Here is a 19,871-nt window from a genome sequence, read left to right as displayed (position 1 = left end):
CATGGTTTCCATTTGGAGCTAGTGTCTCTGTAAGTCAGTAACAGTCTCCCCTGTCTAAGAGCATGCTCCTCTGACTTTCTCAAACGGTCATCTAAAATGGCTGCCTAATGGGCTGGCCAGATGACTTCGGGTATGAAAACCTCTTTCAGCCTATTACAAGGTAATTTTACCTAATGGGCTTTCATATCACTCTGTTCCTCACAGCTGCAGCCCCATTCTCTATTCCACTGCCCACCTCTGGCTCTGAGCCTAAGTCATCAAACCCAAATATTTAAAAGCATTATAACCCTACTTGAAACTACTTACATTTTAATTTTGTATAAAACTTATATAGACAACCTAACAGCTCAACTTGGCTCCAGACAGTATCACAATAATATACAACATAGCTAAAAAGGCATTCCAATTTTTTCTAATTGGTCCTCATATGAAAATGAGAAAAGGCTTTCAGCCTACTAAATTATTCAGTGGTACTATGCATTCTCTAAATTTATTAGTCTTGGCTGATACAGTTTTAGACATAAATGTCAGAATCTGAACTAAAACTGCAATAAATAGAACTGTCTTTACCGACAATGGTTGTTAAAAAAAACCTTGCATTTTCATACTTCACTTGTAGTGACTATATATCATCAAATTTATTTTGATAAAAAGTTTAACAAAGTGGGAGGAACAGATCAAACTAAAATCACATTCACTAACTTAAGGACTATGTGAGGGCAAGTAATCACATATTTTTGGTTAATTGCTTCACACATATTCCTGTTTTTAACACTTTTGTAGAAAATAAGACAAGATTACTAAATGTGTTATGGGAGTTATGTCAAAGATCACATATTACCCTACTTGGTTTTTGCACTGTTCTAGTTTACAAAAAAGATAAGCAAAAGTAGTAAAAGTAAAATAAGATACAAAATATCTCTTGATGTAGTTAAAAAAAAAAAGGAAAGTTTTAAGTCAGTCTTTGCCCTCATCCATTTTTGAAATTATTGCAACACTTAGAAACTACTCCTATTTTATAATCCAATAGTTTCTTAATCTTTCCCTTACTTTAAATTACATCAGCCTCTGACACAGTTGTCTCCTTTCTTCTTGAGGCTTTTAATAGGCTCACTTAATAAAAATGATGATGATGCAACAATATTAATAACAAAAACAATAAATAACATTTATTGAACATTGACTATGTTTCAGAGATTGTGTTAAGAGCTTTATCTGAATGATCTTTTGTAAAATCTTCACAATATCTCTGTAGATTTATTGTGATTAACCCCTTCCTACTCATGAAGAAACTGAGACCCAGAATAAACAAGTGACTTAAATGTTCCAGGGCTACAAATTCATACACAGGCTTCTGGCTCCAGTGCTACATATCTAGCATTTTTAAACATAAGTGAGATGTTACACTTTGGTTCAGAGCCCACTGGGCTTCCCTTGCTTCCTAATCTCATTCAAGTGTGCACTCAAATGACACACAGAAGGAATTTTCCTCAATATCCCCTCTAAAATATCACTTTGTTTCTACTCTTTAGCATTATTTTTATTTTTAGGGTTTACTATCTGCCAATATGTTAAATATCTATACGTGAATGTTTTCCCCCTTTGGAAGCTTTGGAAGCTTCAAAATATCTCTTGATGTAGTTAAAACAAAAAAGGAAAGTTTTAAGTTAGTCATTGCCCTCATCATTTGCCAAATGCATCGTTTGGCAAAGCACCATTTGAAGCTTTGGAAGCTTCAAAAGGACAGAGATTTTGTTTTGTTCATTGCTATAATCCTAATGCCCAGTGTAGTGATGACATGGTTGATTGTCAATTAACATTTGTGAGAGGGAGGCAGGGAGACAGGAAGAAAAAAAAAGGAGGAATGAGGGAAGGAAAAAAAGAATGGAGGCAAAAAGAAAGAAGAAAAGAGGGAAGAAGGGAAGAAGGAAGAAACACAAAAAGAAAGAAACTGATTCTGCCAGGCAATCTTTCTACAGTGCTGTATAACTCCTACTGTCTTTTTTATTGTTGCTCTTCCTTTGCTGACTCCTTTTTATTTGCTTCCTAAATATAGGCATTATCTAAGATTTTATTTTCATGGTGTCTCATTGCTTTCTTTCCAGAAATTTCTGTTTTTCCCCCTCCCTGTCTCCTATATTTAAGCAACCAGATTTATTTAGATGAATTCTTATAGTTATGAAGTCCTGATATCACAGAAGTTGAAAACTTTGAAGTTGAAGTTTCCTCCTGCTCTCTGTTAGGAGTAGTGAAAGCCACTGAGCCTAGAATTCATGGATTCTTTCTCTTCCTGTAGAAGTGTAACAATGTTTGATGAGGAAAAACTCAACCAAAGTTCATTCTCATGGTTTTGTAGCAGTGAGACTAACTGACATACAATGAGTGCTAAGTCACTCAGGCGCTATTCTAGAGGCTTTAATGCATGTCTCATTAGATCCTCACGTAAACTCCATGAGGAAGATTATTATTTCACTCAGAAGTATATAATGCATCCTATGACTGCTTAGATCCTAGAATATTGAATATCCCATATCCTTGAAAGGAAGTGAACTGAAGTGACAGTGTTTGGGATAATCATGCAAGGATGGGGAAAATTAGGGATTCAAGAAGGATACAAATTCTAAGCCCTAAACTATTCCCAACCTAAAGCATTGAATCAAATTTCTAACAACATACAAAAAAGAAAACCCACACACATAACAACAACAACAACAAACATGAAAATTGACAGTTTTAAGAAAAAAAAACCAACAGCAATTCAGGGATAAAATTTTCTGAGAGCACATGATGATTGGATATCATTAAATAAACATATATTGCTACCACATCTAGATTACAGTAAAAAAATTACAAGACTTATAGTTATTTAATTTCATAACTCTAAACATTCCTAGGAATTGTCAGTTTAATTCTCCTTTGAAATGGATTGCAATTCTATTCCAAGGTTGTGTATACACTATTCTAGACATTTATATGGGAACCACAATATTTAATCACTACCCAGATGTTTCCAAAGAAATGTCCCAGATGGTGGACACTAGGTCTGAAAGATCCAAGTTGTAAAATTTTCAGAATTCTTATTAAGCTAAAACTTCTATTCAATACATAAAACTAAATTAGAATACTCTCTTTTTGTTTTTGTTTTCCTACCTGATTTTGCTTCCTTTTTTTCTATTTCTATTGTCAATACTCTAAATCAGCTTTCTCAAGTTTCATTCCTAATATTGTAATAAGTATTCTTTCAACTGCTCACATTTTTCACTCACAATCACCTCTACATACAGACATGAAATGGAAGATACACTGTGTTTAGGAAACCTGAGGCTTTCCATTACTCTAAGGATAAATTCCAAATTACGTAAACTATTTTTAAAATCTGGTAACACCAGGCACATTGAATATTATCTTTCAGTATTTGCCTAAAAAAGAAGCAGCAATATTCATTGTTCTAATTTACACTACAACTACCAAACCTTTACTTGGTGAAGACTTGATTCAAGTCTCTATATAAAGAACTAAAGAGTATAATGTCCTAGCCTCAATGTCCTAAGTTGCCATATATTTTCTTCTTCTTTTAAAAATTTAAAACTTCACTACTCTATTCTCCTGTTTAGTTTGAGTTCACCAATTTAATACACTTTTCCTTTCAGATTTGTTCTGATATAGCCTAGTTTTCTGACCAGAAGAATTTCAATGAGGGAACTAAAACAATTTAGATTTAACAGAAGTGAGGTCAAAAATGAATTCATCTATGCAAATGTATATGTTTATATTTTATTTTTAATGGAAATATGGTAATCATACTTATTTATGGGCTACAGTGTGAGGTTTCCATACATAAATACATTGTATAATGAACAAGTCAGGATAATTAGCAAATTCATCACTTCAAACACTTGTCATTTATTTGTGATGAGAACGTTCAAAATCCTCTCTTCTAGGTATTTTGAAGTACACATGATTGTTGACCATTGGCATTCTACTGTGCAATAGAACACCAGAAATGATTCCCCTATCTAACTTTGTGACCATTCACCATCCTCTCCTCAGCCCCATCCCCTCTACTCTCCCCTCTACATTCTCTTCGGTAACCACTATTCTACTTTCTAATTCTATGAGGTCAACTTTTTAAGATTCCACATGAGTGAAATCATGGAGGTATTTGTTGTTCTCTGCTTGGTTTGTTCCAATTAATATAACATCCTTTAGGTTCACCCACGTTGTGCAAATGACAGGATTTCATTAATTTTTAATGCTTTATTTCATGACTACATATATACCATATTTTCTTTATTCATCTGTTGTTGTATAATTAGGTTGATTCCGTATCTTGACTATTGTGAATATAATAACAGTTGAATAGTGCGGGAATAAACCTGGGAGTGCAGATATCTCTTTGATACATTGATTCAACTTCCTTTAGATATATACTCAGTAGTGGGATTGTTTAACATTTTTGTATAGAGTTGTTTGAGCTCTGTTGAGGTTATTATTATAATCCCTTGCTAGATGGATAGTTTACAAATATTTTCTCCCATTCTCTGGGTTCTCTCTTTACTTTGTTGATTGTTTTCTTTGCTGTGCAGAATCCTTTTAACTTGATATGATCTCTGATTTGTTCATTTTCCCTTTAGTTGCCTGTGCTTGTGGGACATTATTCAGTAAATCTTTGTCCAGTTCAATGTCCTGGAGCGTTTCCCTGATGTTTTCTTTTAGTTCATTCATAGTTCAAGGTCTTAGATTTAAGTCTTTAATCGATTTTGATTTGATTTTTGTGTATGATGAGAGATAGGTGTTCAGTTTGATTCTTCCACACATGGAGATCCAAGTTTCTCAGCACCATTAATTGAAGGGTTTGTCCTTCTTCTCTTGGTACCTTGTTTGAAAATAAGTTCACTTTAGATGTATGAATTTGTTTCTGGGTTCTCTGTTCCATTCCATTGAATGATGTGTCTGTCTTTATGGCAACACCATGCCGTTTTGGTTACTTAACTCTGTAGTATAATTTGAAATCAGGTAATGTAATTTCTCCTGTTTTGTTCTTTTTGCTCAGGATAGATTTGGCTATTCTGGGTATTTTGGGGTTCCATATAAATTTTAGGATTGTTTTTTCTATTTTTTTTTTGAAGAATGCCCTTGGTATTGTGATAGGGATTGCACTGAATCTGTAGATTGCTTTGGGTAGTATAGACATGCTTACAGTATTGATTCTTCCAACAGATGAACATAGAATAGCTTTCCTTTTGTGTGTGTATCCTTGTTTGAAAATAAGTTCACTTTAGATGTATGAATTTGTTTCTGGGTTCTCTGTTCCGTTCCATTGAATGATGTGTCTGTCTTTATGGCAACACCATGCCGTTTTGGTTACTTAACTCTGTAGTATAATTTGAAATCAGGTAATGTGATTTCTCCTGTTTTGTTCTTTTTGCTCAGGATAGATTTGGCTATTCTGGGTATTTTGGGGTTCCATATAAATTTTAGGATTGTTTTTTCTATTTTTTTTTTGAAGAATGCCCTTGGTATTGTGATAGGGATTGCACTGAATCTGTAGATTGCTTTGGGTAGTATAGACATGCTTACAGTATTGATTCTTCCAACAGATGAACATAGAATAGCTTTCCTTTTGTGTGTGTATCCTCTTCAATTCTTTCATCAAAGTTCTATAGATTTCATTATAGCAAACTCTTACTTCTTTGGTTAATTCCTAGGTATTTAACTTTATTTGTAGCTATTTTAAGATAAATTACTTTTTAATTTCTTTTTCAGATTGTTCACTGTTTCTATATAGAAATGCTACTGATTTTTGTGTGTTGATTTTGTATTCTGAAACTTTACTGATTTTGTTTATAATTCTAATAATATTTTTGGTGGAGCATTTAGGATTTTGCAAGTATAAGATTATATTATCTGTAAACAAGAATAAGTTGACTTCTTCGTTTTCAATTTGGATGCCCTTTATTACTTTCTCTGGTCTGATTGCTCTCACTACTCTCCCATTACTATGTTCTATAAGAGTAGTGAGTGTAGGCATCCTTGTTGTGCTCCAGATCTTAGAGGAAAGACTTTCAGATTTTCGCATTCAGTATGATACTAGCTGTGGGTCTGTCATATATGGATTTTATTACATTGAGGTATGTTCCTTCTATACCTAGTTTTCTGAGTTATTTTTATCATAAAGAAATGTTGAGTTTTATCAAATGCGTTTTCCACATCAATTGAAATGATTGTATAGTTTTTGTCCTTCATTCAGTTGATACAATGTATCACATTGATTGATTTCTGTATGTTGAGCCATCCTTGTATCCCTGGGATAAATACCACTTGATCATGATGAATGATCTTTTTATAATGTTGTTGAACTTGGTTTGCTAGCATTTTGTTGAAGATTTTTGCATCAATGTTCATGAGGGATATTGGCATGTAGTGTTTTTTTTGTTTGTTTATTTCTGATGCATCTATGGTTTTGGTGTCAGGGTAATATTGGCCTCATAGAATGAGTTTGGAAGAATTCTCCCCTTCTCTATTTTTTGGAATAGTTTAAGTAAATTTGGCATTAGTTCTTTAAATGTTTGGTAGAATTCAGCAGTGAAATCATCAAGCTTTTCTTTACTGGGAGAGTTTTTATTAAGGCTTCTATCTCCTTACTTCTAGATTTCCCAATTGACTAGTATATAGTTGCTCATAGTAGCCTCTAATGATCTTTTAAGTTTTTGTGGTATTGGTTGTTATATCTCCTCTTTAATTTCCATTTTTATTTATTTGAGTCTTCTCTCTTTTTTCTTAGTCTGTCTAAAGGTCTGTCAATTTTGTTTATCTTTTGAAAGAACTAACTTTATGTTTCATTGATCTTTTATTTTCTTAATTTTAATTTCATTTTTTTCTACTCTGATATTTATTATTTATTTTCTTCTACTAATTTTTGGTTTGGTTTGCTCTTACTTTTCTAGTTCATTAACATTCATTATTGGTTGTTTATTTGAAGTTTTTCTTCTTTTTTCATGTAGGCACTTATAGCTATATATTTCCCTCTTAGTACTGCTGTCACTGTATGCCAGAGGTTTTGGTATGTTGTGCTTCCATTATCATTTTTTTGAAAACATTTTTCAATTTTCTTCTTAATTTTTTCATTTACCCACTGGTCATTCAGGAGTATGTTATTTAATTTCCATGTGTTCCTATAGTTTCCAAAATTCCTCTTTGTAGTCGATCTAGTTGTATTCCATTGTGGTCAGATAAAATAATTGATTTTATTTCATCTTGAATGTTTTAAGATTTGCCTTGTAGCTAACATATAGTCTATCCTTGAGAATACTACATGTGCTGTGGAGAGGAATGTGTATTCTGCAGTCACTGGATGAAATGCTTTGTAAATATCTATTAAGCCCATTTGGTCTACAGGGAAGATTAAGTCTGATGTTTCTTTGTTGATTTTCTGTCTGGAAGATCTGTCCAATGTGGAAAATGGGGTACTGAAGCCTCCAGCTATTATTGTTTTGTGGTCTATCTCTGCCTTTAGCACTAATAATATTTGTTTTACCTATCTGGGTGCTCCAGTGTTGGGTGCATATATATTTACCATTGTTATGTCTTCTTATTGAATCAACCCATTTATAATTATATAATGACCTTATTTGTCTCTTTTTATCATTTTTGTCTTAAAATATATTTTGACTTCTATCTTGTTAGGTTGTATCTGTGTAGGAATACATATAGCTATTCCTGCTCTTTTTTGATTTCTATTGGCATGAAATACCTTTTTTCATCCCTTTATTTTCAGTCTATGTTTGACTTTATACAGGAAGTGTGTTTCTTGAAGGCAACAGACCATTGGGTCTTGTTTTGTAATCCATTCAGCCACTCTATGTCTTTTGATTGGAGAGTTCATTTACCTTCAATGTTATTATTGAGAGATAAGAATTTACCTCTGTAATTTTGTTATTTTGTTTCTGGTTGTTTTATAGTCTTTCCTTCCTTCCTTCCTTCCTTCCTTCCTTCCTTCCTTCCTTCCTTCCTTCCTTCCTTCCTTCCTCCCTTCCTCCCTTCCTCCCTTCCTTCCTTCCTTCTTTCCTTCCTTCCTGTCTCTTCCTTTTCCTTTCCTTATTCCTTTCCTTTCTCCTTTCTTTTCTTTCCTTTCCTTATTCCTTTACTTTCCTTTTCCTTTCCCCTTTCCCTTTCCCTCTCTTCTTCCCTTTATTCCCTTCCCTTCCCTTCCATTCACTTCTCTTCCCTTCCCTTCCTTTCCCTTCCCTTCCCTTCCCTTTCTCTTCCTTTCAGAGTAGGTAAATTTCCCTGGTGGTATGTTTCAATTTCTTGCTTTTTTATTTTTTGTGTATACATTATATTTTTTTGATTTGAGGTTACTATGAGGGTGGCAGGGAATATCTTATAATCCACTACTTTAAACTGATGACAACTTAACACCGATTGCATAAACAGACTAACAAACAAATAAAAAGAAAGCTAATAAAAACTCCACACTTTGTTCTCCCACTTTTAAAAGTTTGTTCCTACTTATATTGTATTGTATTATGTCTTGAAAAGTTGTAGGTACTATTTTTGATCTGTTCATCTTTTTGTATTTCTACTTAAGATATGAGTAGCTTACACACCACAATTACAGTATTGTAATATTCTTTGTTGTAATGTGTGTTTACTATGGCCAGTGAGTTTTATACCTTCAGATTTCTTATTACTCATTGATGTCCTTTTCTTTCACATTAAAAAAAAACTCCCCTTAACATTTCTTGTTGGACAAGTCTGGTGTTGATGAAACACCTTGCCTTTTGTTTATCTGGAAAGTCTCTATTTCTCTATGTTTAAAGGATATTCTCAGCAGATATACCATACCAGGGTGAAATTTTTTCCTTCAGCACTATAAATATGCCATGCCACTCTCTATAATTTCCACTGAAAAGTCTGCTGGTAGATATACTGGCTCTCCATTATATGTTACTTGTTTCTTATCTCTAGCTGCTATTAGGATGCTTTCTTTATCCTTGACTTTTGGAAGTTTGATCATTAGAAACCTTGAAATCATGTTCTTTGAGTTAAATCTGCTTGGTGTTTTATAACCTTCTTGTACTTGGATATTGACATCTTTCTCTAGGTTTGGGAAGTTCTCTGATATTATCTCTTTGAATAAACTTTATCCCCTCTCTCGATCTCATCTTTAAGGACAATTACTCTTAGATTTGCCCTTTTGAGGCCATTCTCTAAGTGTTGTAGGCAAGTTTTTTGTTGGTTTGTTATTCCTTTCTGTTTTGTCGTCTCTGTGTATTTTCAGATAGCCTGACTTCAAGCTCACTAACTCTTTTCACATATCTCTGTTTTTTGGGATTGGTCCCTGGTGCCTTATTTAGTTTGTTTGGTGAGGTCATGTTTCCCTGGATGATCTTGATGCCTGTGGATATTCTTTGGTGTTTGGGCACTGAACAGATATGTAATTAATGTAGTCTTTGTAGTCTGGGCTTGTTCGTATTCATACATTTTGGGAAGGCTTTCCAGAAATTTCAAGGGATTTGGGTGCTTTTGGTTTATGTGTTTGTTTGTTTCAGGCAGTGTCTCTGTCACTTAGGCTGATGTGCAGTGGCATGATCATGGCTCACTGCTGCCTTAACTTCCTGGGCTCAATCAATTCTCTTACTTCAGCTTCCTGAGTAGCTAGAAGTACAGGTACATGCCAGAATGCCTGACTAATTTTTATATTTTTTGTAGAGACATAGTTTCACCATGTTGTCCAGGCTGGTCTCCAACTCCTGGGCTCAAGTAATCTGCTAGGCTTGGCCTTCCAAAGTGCTGGAATTACAGGTGTGAGACACTGCACCTGGCCAGGACTTGGGAGTTGTGATATAAATTTTAGGTCACTGCAGCCAGATCTGCATTAAGGGGCACCCCAAACCCAGTAACACTGTGGTTCTTGCAGACTCATAGAGATACCACCTTGGTGGTCTTGGATAAGATCTTGAAGAATTCTCTGGCTTACCTGGTAAAGACTCTTATTCTCTTCCCTTACTTTCTCCTAAACAAATGTAGTCTCTCTCTCTCTGTGTGCCACACTGCCTGGATCTGGGTGAGGGCTAACACAAGTACCCCTGGACCCACCACTACTGGGACTGCACTAGGTCAGATCTGATGTCAGCACAGCACTGGGTCTTAACCAAGGCCTGCTGTAACCACTACCTGGCTATGTTAAAAGTTTTTCTATGTTCACTCAAGGCCCTGGGGCTCTACAATCAACAGGTGGCAAAGCAGTCAGGTTTGTGTCTTTTGCTTCAGGGTGGCAAGTTTCCTTAAGCCCTAGGTAGGTCCAGAGCCTGGAGTTAGAAATATTAGAAATCTACTTGGTGCTTTATTCTACGGTGGCTAAACTGGTACCCAAACCACAAGACAAAGTCCTTCCCACTCCTCCCTCCCCTTTCCGCAGCCAGAAGTGTCTCTCCCCATATCTATCAGTACAAAAGATCCATGGAGATTACTGCCAGTCTACGGCTGATGTTCACTTAAGGCCCAGGGCTCTTCAGTCAGCTTGTGGTGAATGTTGCTAGATTGAGACTCACCCTTCAGGGAAGTGGGCTCTCCTCTGGCCCAGGGTAGGTCCAGAAATGCCATCCAAGAGCCAAGACCTGGAATTGAGGAACCCAAGAGGCTCCTTTCTGCTTTATCTTACTGTGACTGAGCTAGTACCTAAGCTGAAAGACAAAGTCTACTTTACTCCTCCTCTGCTTTTCTCAAGCAGATGGAGTCTCTCCTCATAGCCACCACAGCTGTGAGTTTGCTGTGACACATCTGAAGCCAAAATGTCTCAGTATCTCACCCAAGGCCTGTAAGGTGTAACACCTGGCTACTGCTGTCAATTACTCAGGGCTCAATGACTCTTTAGTCAGCAGATGATGGATCCTGCCAGTACTTGGTCCTTTCCTTCAAGGCAGCAAGTTCCCTTCTGGCCCAGGGTGTGTCTAGAAGTGTTGTCCAGGAACTAGGGCCTGGAATGGGACCTCATGATTCTATCCTGTGCTCTATCTTATGGTGGCTGAGCTGATACCCAAGTTACAAGACAAGGTCCTCTTTACTCCACTCCTCTCCTCTCCTCAAGCAGAAGGAATAAGTAAGTATCTTTCAGAGCTGTAAGCTGTTCTGCCTGAGATCGGGGGAGGGGTGGTACAAGCACTTCCTGAATCACTCTAGCTGGTGTCTCACTATGTCATGCAACCAAAACGTCCACTGGCTCTGAGACCAGTATAGCACTAGGAATCACCCAGGAGTTGCAGTCCTTGTGGCCTAGACTGTATTTCAAGTTTATTTAAGACCTCATAGCACCTCAGCCCACAGTGACAATGCTGTCAGACTCAAGTTCAGATTGCTGGACTGGTCAATTTAGCTCTGGCTAGGGCTTGTCTAAATGCTCCCTCTGTGGGTATCGGGTAAATTCTGCCTTGTGTTGGCAGTACTGAGTTCCAATGCAAAGTCCCACAATCACTGTGCTCTCCCTCCCACAAGTGCACAGATTCTCTGTCAGTCACATGGCCACTGCTGGGGAATGGAGAGGGGTGGCCTCGGCATTTAAGACTGTCATTCCTACCCTCATCAGTGCTTCTTTTAGTGATATGAAGTTAAATCAGGTGCTTTCATCACTCACCTGATTTTTTGTTCATAAAAGCACTTTCATAATAAAGTGCTTTTTTGTGTAGACAGTTGTTATATTTGGTGTGCCCGCAGGAAGGACAAGTGGTGAAGGCTTCTATTTATCCATACTGATCTGTCTCCTCCTGAATTTCTTATATTCTAGATATTAATTCCTTGTCAGATGCATAGGTTCTACATATTTTCTCTCATTTTGTAGGTTATCTCTTCATTCTATTGATTGTTTCCTTGGCTGTGTGCAAGTTTTGTAGTTGATGTAATTCCATTTTGTCTATTTTTTCCTTTTGTTGTCTGTGATTTTGAGGGCTTATTAAAAAAAATTCTTGCCCAGATGAGTATCATGAAGCATTTATGTTTTATTCTAGTACTTTCATAGTTTTAGGTCCTAAATTTAAGTCTAACAAGTATGTGGCAAAAAATTGGAAAACTTAAAAGAAATGGATAAATTTTGGATACATAAAACATACCAAGATTGAATCAAAAGAAATAGAAAACTTAAACAGATCAATAACAAGTAATGAGACTCAGTAATGAAAAGTCTTCTGTCTAATGAAAGCTTAGGAGCTGATGGATTAAATGCTGAATTCTATCAAATATTTAAAAAAGAACTAATACCAATTCTTCTCAAACAATTCCTAAAGGATGTAATGGAGGGAATTCTAAACTCACTCTGTGAGGCCAGGATTAGGCTGATACCAAACCAGACAAGAAAACAAACAAAAAGAAAACTACAGAACTAGAGTCTAATATCCCTAAAGAACATAAATGCAAAAGTCCTCAATAAAATAGTAGGAAAATAAATCTAACACTGCATCAAAAACATCATTCACCATGATGAAGTAGAATTCATCCCAGGGATGCAAGGATGGTTCAGCATAGGCAAATCAATAAATGTGATACATCCCATTAACCAAATGAAAGACAAAATACTAATGATCATCTCTATAGATCCAGAAAAAGCATTTGATAAATTCAACATCACTTCATGATAGAAATCCTAAACAAGTTAGGTATGGAAGAAATATACCCAATATAATAAACACCCTATTTGACAAACCCACAGTTAACATGCCAAATGGGGGAAAATTAAAAGTTTTTCCTCTAAGAACTGGAATAAGACAAGGATGCTCACTTTCACCACTTCTGTCCAGCATAGTATTGGAAGTCCTAACTAGAGCAATTAAAAAGGGGAAAAATAAAAGGCACTGAAATTGGAAAGGAAGAGTTTTAAATTGTCCTTATTTTTAGTTGACATAATCTTATATATAGAAACACCACAGACTGCCCAAAAACTGTTAGAACTAATGAACAAATTTAGTAAAGTTGCAGCATTTAGAATTAATATGCAAAAATCTGTAGTGTTTCTATACACCAATAGCAAACTATCTGAAAAAGAAACAAAGCAACCCCATTTACAATAGCTACAAAAAATAATACTTAAAAATACAATTTAACCAAGGAAGTGAAAGATCTCTACAATATAAACAATAAAACATTGATAAAATAAATTGAAGAGGACACTAGTAAATGGGTTTATAGCCCATGTTTATAGATTGGAAGAATTAATATGGTTAAAATGTTCACAGTATCCAAAGTGACCTATGGATTCAGTGCAATCCCTATCAAAATATCCACAACATTTTGCACAGAAATACAAAAAAAAAATTGAAAAGTTCTTATGGAATCAAAAAATACCTCAAATAGCCAAAGCAATACTGAGACAAAGCTAGATGCATAATAGCTAACGAAAAAAACACGGTAATGGCATAAAATCAGACATATGGACCAATGGAACAAAATAGAGAGCCCAGAAATCAATTCACACATTTACAGCCAACTAATTTTCAACCAAGACCACACCAAAACTACACATTAGGGACAGGATAGTCTCTAATAATTGTTGCTGGGAAAACAAAATATCTACATGCAGAAGAATAAAACTGAACCCCTACCTCCATCACTTATAGAAATCAACTCAAACTTTTTAATGGTACCTATTCCTTAAGTTTACTGTATCTACATGCACGTAAACTGAAGCCCTGCAGTGTAAGCACCCACTTTTCACAAACATTAATAATTTGATTAGGGAAAAATAAGTACTTAACATTGAGTAAAACAAACTACATTCTCAAAGGGCAAGCAAGTATCCTTTTAAAAGTTATCATTATTGTATGACTAGAAAACAATAACTAGATTCTTAGATTTTTGAATGCAGATACATTTGACCCTCGCACAATGTGTGTTTGATCTGTGTGGGCCAACATGTATAGTTTTTTTAAATAAATACAATCACCCTTCTATAACTGCAGGTTCCACATCCACAACTGAATGTGTATCAAAAATATAGTCAGTCAGCTACTTCAGAAGCTGAGGCAGGAGTATCACTTGAGTCCCCGAGTTCAGGATTACAATGAGCTATGACCACCACTGCTCTCAAGCTTGTGTGACAGAGCAAGATCCCATCTCAAACAAATAACAGTATTTGGGGGACGCAAAACCCATGGATACAAAGGGCTGATTTTCATATATGCAGGTTCTGAAGGGCCCACTGTGGGACTTGAGTATGCACTGATTCGGTATCTGTGGGGGTCCTGGGACCAATCCCCTTTGGATACCAAGGGACAACTTTACACTGATTTTTGCCTATCTTCTATAACCCTAGAAGAATAGGATGTATATATAGGTGCTAAATCAATACTTGTATGTTTCTTTAGTAAGAAACTTCATGCGTTTTTAAATTATCAAGAGGTAGAATAAGTTACGTGGTGATGCTTACCAAAAACTTAAAAACATTATTCACAAACCAAAGAATAAAGTCACTTTTATCCTACTTTTCAGAGGAATCAAATGACGGCAGCTGAAATAGCAAAAATCAAAGGATAAAACTTCTCTAGTATCAATAAAACAAAGAAAATGCCACACTCCTAAAAATATTTATATGTATGTATGTATGTATCTATCTATCTATCTATCTATCTATCTATCTATCTATCTATCATCTATATATCCATACTTAAAGCACAAAATATAAAGCATATCAAGTAAAATAGTACCATGAAATTGTAAGGGAATGTATTGAAAGCTAACACTTTCCTCTTCAAAGTTCACTGGGATGTTGCTTTCCTAAACCTTGTAGTCAAAGACCGTTTCTTGAAGTAAAGTAGGGAAAAGAAGGGAGAAAAATCGTGTATTTCAGATTACAACACAAAGAGCTTGTGCCCAGGACACTGCTGTGGGTCATGTCAATCACGAAGGTAGAAAAAATATATTTCTCTAGGAGAGTGTTAGGCCCCCAAATCATGCCCCCAGCACCCTTTCTTCAACTCCCCATGTAACCAAGCAGCTCAACTTCAAAATGCATTTTAAAACTTTTTTCTTTTCTCCCTTGTCTTGAGATGTAACCTGAAAGCAAACTGCAGACACCTTTTCCCATAACCTTAAAATAGACTCTACATCCCTCCCTTTCCCACCGTATACTCCCTTCATATTTATCTAACTATATGCTAGTACTTAATTCTGTACTTACTTAGAAGTTCCAAGGGCTAATCTTGAGACAGACAAACCAAGCCCGGAGACCCAGCTGCACAATTCCAGAGATTATCTCAAGGAGGCTAGTCAACAACCTGGCCGTTGTTGAGATGACTCCAGCCCATGTTCCAGGTGGAATGAGACTTAAGATAGCCACTGAAACAAGACATGCAGACCTTGTACTCAGCACAGTTCCTGCATGCCTCCCCATATCAAGTTACCCTTTTGAAATCCCCGCCTCCTCCCCAGAAATTTAAAGTGGTTACTTTAGATGAGAATCTGGGCATTTCCCCATCACTAGTTTTGGTTAATAAAGTAACTTTCTTTTTACCATACCTTGCACTTGTCACTGGACTCTGCAAGCAGCAAGTGGCCAGACCTGTGTTCAGTTACACCTATACCATTGTTCAGCAAGCATTGAATCCCTCCGAAAATGAATAATAATCAGACAAAAAGTCACAAAAGACTTCCCCATGGAAACCAGAAACAACAACAGTAGCAATAATGAGACAGAACCAAAAATGGGCAAAATGGGGTGCCTGGATAAAGAGTTCATGAGGAAAAGGCAATATTCATGCAAATTAACATTAAGATTCTTAGACAAATAATTTTCTACCGTCATTAAGACAATATGGTTACAGAGATTCAGAGTTCAGATGCAATAAACTGAAAGAGATGAAGAGGGGCTAACAGAGCAACATGGAAACATAGAAGAGAAAAATGAAAATATACCACAGCTAAAACACACATGCAGTATAGACTAACTGTGATGAAAGCTAAGTAGGATACATGGTGGATAGCTTGCGGAAAACGTACAGTATGAAGTGGAAAGAAAATTGTAAATACTGTTAATTGAGATAACGGATATAGAAAACAAAACAAAACAAAAAACTTCAACATAATAAGTGCTCCCAAAGGGACAAAAGAGGAAAGCATTTTTGAAATAAAGGCTTGGGTATGCAAATTGAAATAAAATGTGTTTCTGAGAAATCATATTGAATAATTACAACACTAAGGCATAATCAAACAAAGCTACTGAACTTCAAATATAAAGAGAATCAAATGGATATTCAGGTAGAAAAAGCATGTCACAGACAAGGAAAAAAATCATTTAGGCCTTAGGCGCTAACCAAAGCAACATATTTATACCAGAAGAAAGTGAAACAATGGCAACACATTTGTCAATGAGATAAATTAATCTTAGGATATTTACTCTGAGACAGATTGTTCTTTAAGTACAAAAGACAAGCATGCATACTGGAATCATCTCCATAAGACCTTTCTAAAACAAGACCACTATATCTATTGAACCACCAGCCTTTATACTATCAAGCAGCAAAATCCAGTCTTTTAAGAAAAAATTACATTAATAACTTAGCAATGGAGAAATTATGATGAGGACTGATTCTATTTAAATATAAAACTAAGATGGAGAACTAAGATTAAGAGTAGATTTATAGTATCAGAGCAGAATGTTAATGTTATAACCACCATCAGTATAATAATGGGAATAGTAACAAAATAAAAGGGAGAGAGGAGTGTGAGAAAGGAGTCAGAGACAAAGTGTGATTATACTAATTTATCCATCTTTCATCACTCAGGATCAAGAGACTGACTAAAATTAATACACATACTTTAGAAGAGTAATAAATATGTTTTTAAAAAATTTAAATAATCTTTCAGTTTCAGAATATTTTTAAAATATATGGTTCTTGTAATAAATAAATTTGTATCTGAATTTGAGACGTTCCTTAAAGTTGTGTTTTGTGGCTTTTTTAAGTCAAACAAGTTAAATGTAATATTTTATAAGCTAAAATATTATGTAAAGAATAATTTCTTTATTCTCAATCATTTGTATTTATTCATCTGTCAGTCCATCATCCCAGAAATATCACTTAAAGTTAAGAGTAGCTATTTCTGGATAGTGCAAATTTTTGTGATTTCTTGCTTTCTTGTAGTATTTTTTCCCTCCATGGGTTGGGGTATTCATAATAAGCCTGTATTTTTACAATATTACTATAGTGTCTATTAGCATAGGTTAAAATACACTGTTTACTGTGGGTTGAATGTCTCTGCCAAAACTAATGTTGAAATTTAATTGCCAGTGTAACGGTGTCAGGAAACGGAGTCTCTCAGAAGTCATTGGGTTATGAGAGCTTCACCCTTACGAGTAGATTAATGCTGTTATTGAGGGAGTGGGTTAGTTATCACAGGAGTAGCCTCCTGATAAAAGGGTAACTTTGTGGAAGTTATCATACTAAGTAAAATAACTCAGGAACAGAAAGTCAAACACCAGATGATATGGTTTGGATTTGTGTTCATCCCCAACCACATGTCGAATTGTAATCCCCAGTGATGGAGGAGGGGCATGGTGGGAGATGATTGGATCATGGCGGTGGATTTCCCCTTGCTGTTCTTGTGATAGTGAGTTCTCACAAGATCTTGTTGTTGAAAAGTGTGTAGCACCTCCCCCTTCACTCTCTTCCTCCTTCTCCAGCCATGTAGGACACGCTTGCTTCCTCTTTGCCTTCTGCCATGATTGGAAGCTTCCTGAGTCCTCCCCAGCCATGTTTCCTGTACAACCTATGGAACTGTGAGTTGATTAAACCTCTTTTCTTTATAAATTACCCAGTTTCAGGTAGTTATAGCAATGTGAGAAAGGACTAGTATACCATGTGTTCTCACATAGAAGTGGGTGATGAACAATAGGGAGAAATGGACATATAGAGTGGAATAGTCAACATAGGAGACTACAAATGTGGGCGAGTTGGGGGAGTGAACGTTAAAAATTACCTATTGCATACAATGTTCACTATTTGGGTGTGGGTACACTAAAAGCCCAGACTTCACCACTACACAATATATGCAGGTAAGAAATCTGCACATGTACCCACAAATCTATAAAAATAAAAAGTAAAATAAAATAGTAGATTTAAGTCTAACCATACCAACAATTAGATTCAATGTAAATTGTCTATCATTCCACTTAAGGGATCAAAGTAGTTATATTATCTTTTAAAAAAGATCTAGATGCTGGGCTCAAGAAAGCCAATTTAGTCACAAAAGCTTACACAGATTAAAAGCAAATGGATGAAAAAGGATTTCATGCAAACAATAAGTAAAAGGAGCTTGGAGAAGACATAACAATCCTAAACAGGTACGCACCTACCTAACAGCAAGGTTTTAACATATATGAAGTGCACACACACACACACACACACACAAACTAAACAAATTTAAATAAGTGGAATTCGTGCAAAGTATTTTAAGTGACTATAATGAAATTATATTAATAATGAAAGATGAAAGAATTTAATCTCTGAGAGGGTGGCAACTTCACCTGCATTCTTCACAGATATACTCTTGGTGACTGGAATAGTGCCTAGAAGATAATAAGTCATTAATAAATATATGTTGAATGAAAAAATGTTTAAGTTTGGCCTGATTTCCTCTATCTGTCTAATGTGCTTGCTTCTGCCTTCTGCCCTTCTACCGTGGGATCACCCCCAACAGATGCTGGCATATGCTCTTGGATTTCCTTATAAATTACCCAGTCAGTGGTATTCTGTTACAGCAGCAGTAAGCAGACTAAGAAACTGATGTAACAAATGCCCCCCTAATGTCAGTGCCTTAGCCCCCCAAAAGTTTTAATTTGAATTCATGTCACATCATGAGTCAGCAGTGGCTGTATTACACCATGAAGTCACACAGGAACTCAGGTTGCCATAACTGTCTTAAACATTTCAGAGTGTGGCTGCTCAAGTCACAGGGTCAAGCCTGCCATCAATGGGAAGCAGAAGTATTAATTATCCCCAGGGAGAGGTAACAAATAATTTGAACAATAACACAGTCTGCAACAAATAGAAAGTCATTCTCTGTTATAGAAAATATACTATTCTCAGGCAGAGTAGATCTTAAAATTTAGACCTTTTAAGGCAAAGAAAAAATTCTTACTTTTCTTGATGAGAGATCTCTAGCTCTGTGACTTTCCTCCTACCTCTACAAACCCTCTAGTGCTTTGCACAGTTTTTTCCACATAGCAGGTATTCATTCAAACATGTGTCTTAAATTGGACTAATTTGATATATCAGCTTACGGTAAGATATTATGTTTAAAAATACATTCTGGGTGGAATACTTTTTTCCTTTCTCTCCCTGTCTTGACCTCCTTCCATCCCTTCTTCTTTTCTTCCTTTTTAATTTTCTCCAAAATAAAAATACCTTCTAGAAGGCAGTAAGAAAAAGAGACAATTTATACATGAAAATAAATAAGGTGACAGAATTTACCTAAAATAAATCCAGAAGGTCAATCAAATTATAAAAAATATGCTTAACCAAAATTGTCACTAAAGAAATCCAAAATCAAAAACAAAACAAATTAAGATAGTTTTCTCTATTTAAAGTTGTCAAAAAATTGAAAAATCTTGTAAGCCTAGTTCTAGTAAAAATACATGTTCTATTTGCTTAGAATTGTCTTGGCTATATGGGCTTTTTTTTGGTTGCATATGAAACTTCAAGTAGTTTTTTCTAATTCCGTGAAGAAAGTCAATGGTAGCTTGATGGGAATAGCATTGAATCTATAAATTACTTTGGACAGTATGGCCATTTTCACGATATTGATTCTTCCTATCCATGAGCATGGAATGTTTCTGCATTTGTTTGTGTCCTCTCTTATTTGCTTGAGCAGTGGTTTGTAGTTCTCCT

General features: G+C 35.6%; 1 long non-coding RNA gene across 2 annotated transcripts in view; it reads right to left on the bottom strand.

The window, feature by feature from the left end:
* LOC135966967 (uncharacterized) overlaps nucleotides 1-19,871 on the bottom strand; it is a 77,537-nt gene that overhangs the window by 6,775 nt on the left and 50,891 nt on the right. The window contains exon 1 of one of the 2 annotated variants that reach the window (XR_010580677.1): nucleotides 15,167-15,318. The exons of the other annotated variant lie outside the window; for it this stretch is intronic. This is a non-coding gene — a long non-coding RNA (uncharacterized lncRNA). Of the gene's footprint in view, nucleotides 1-15,166; nucleotides 15,319-19,871 lie in introns of those variants that run through there. 2 annotated transcript variants of the gene reach the window in all.

The sequence above is a fragment of the Macaca fascicularis genome, chromosome 13 (genome assembly GCF_037993035.2).
Source record: "Macaca fascicularis isolate 582-1 chromosome 13, T2T-MFA8v1.1".
NCBI classification, from domain to species: Eukaryota; Metazoa; Chordata; class Mammalia; order Primates; family Cercopithecidae; genus Macaca; species Macaca fascicularis.
The sequence above is the reverse complement of the archived record's forward strand: the minus strand, read 5'-3'. Positions and strand labels throughout refer to the sequence as shown.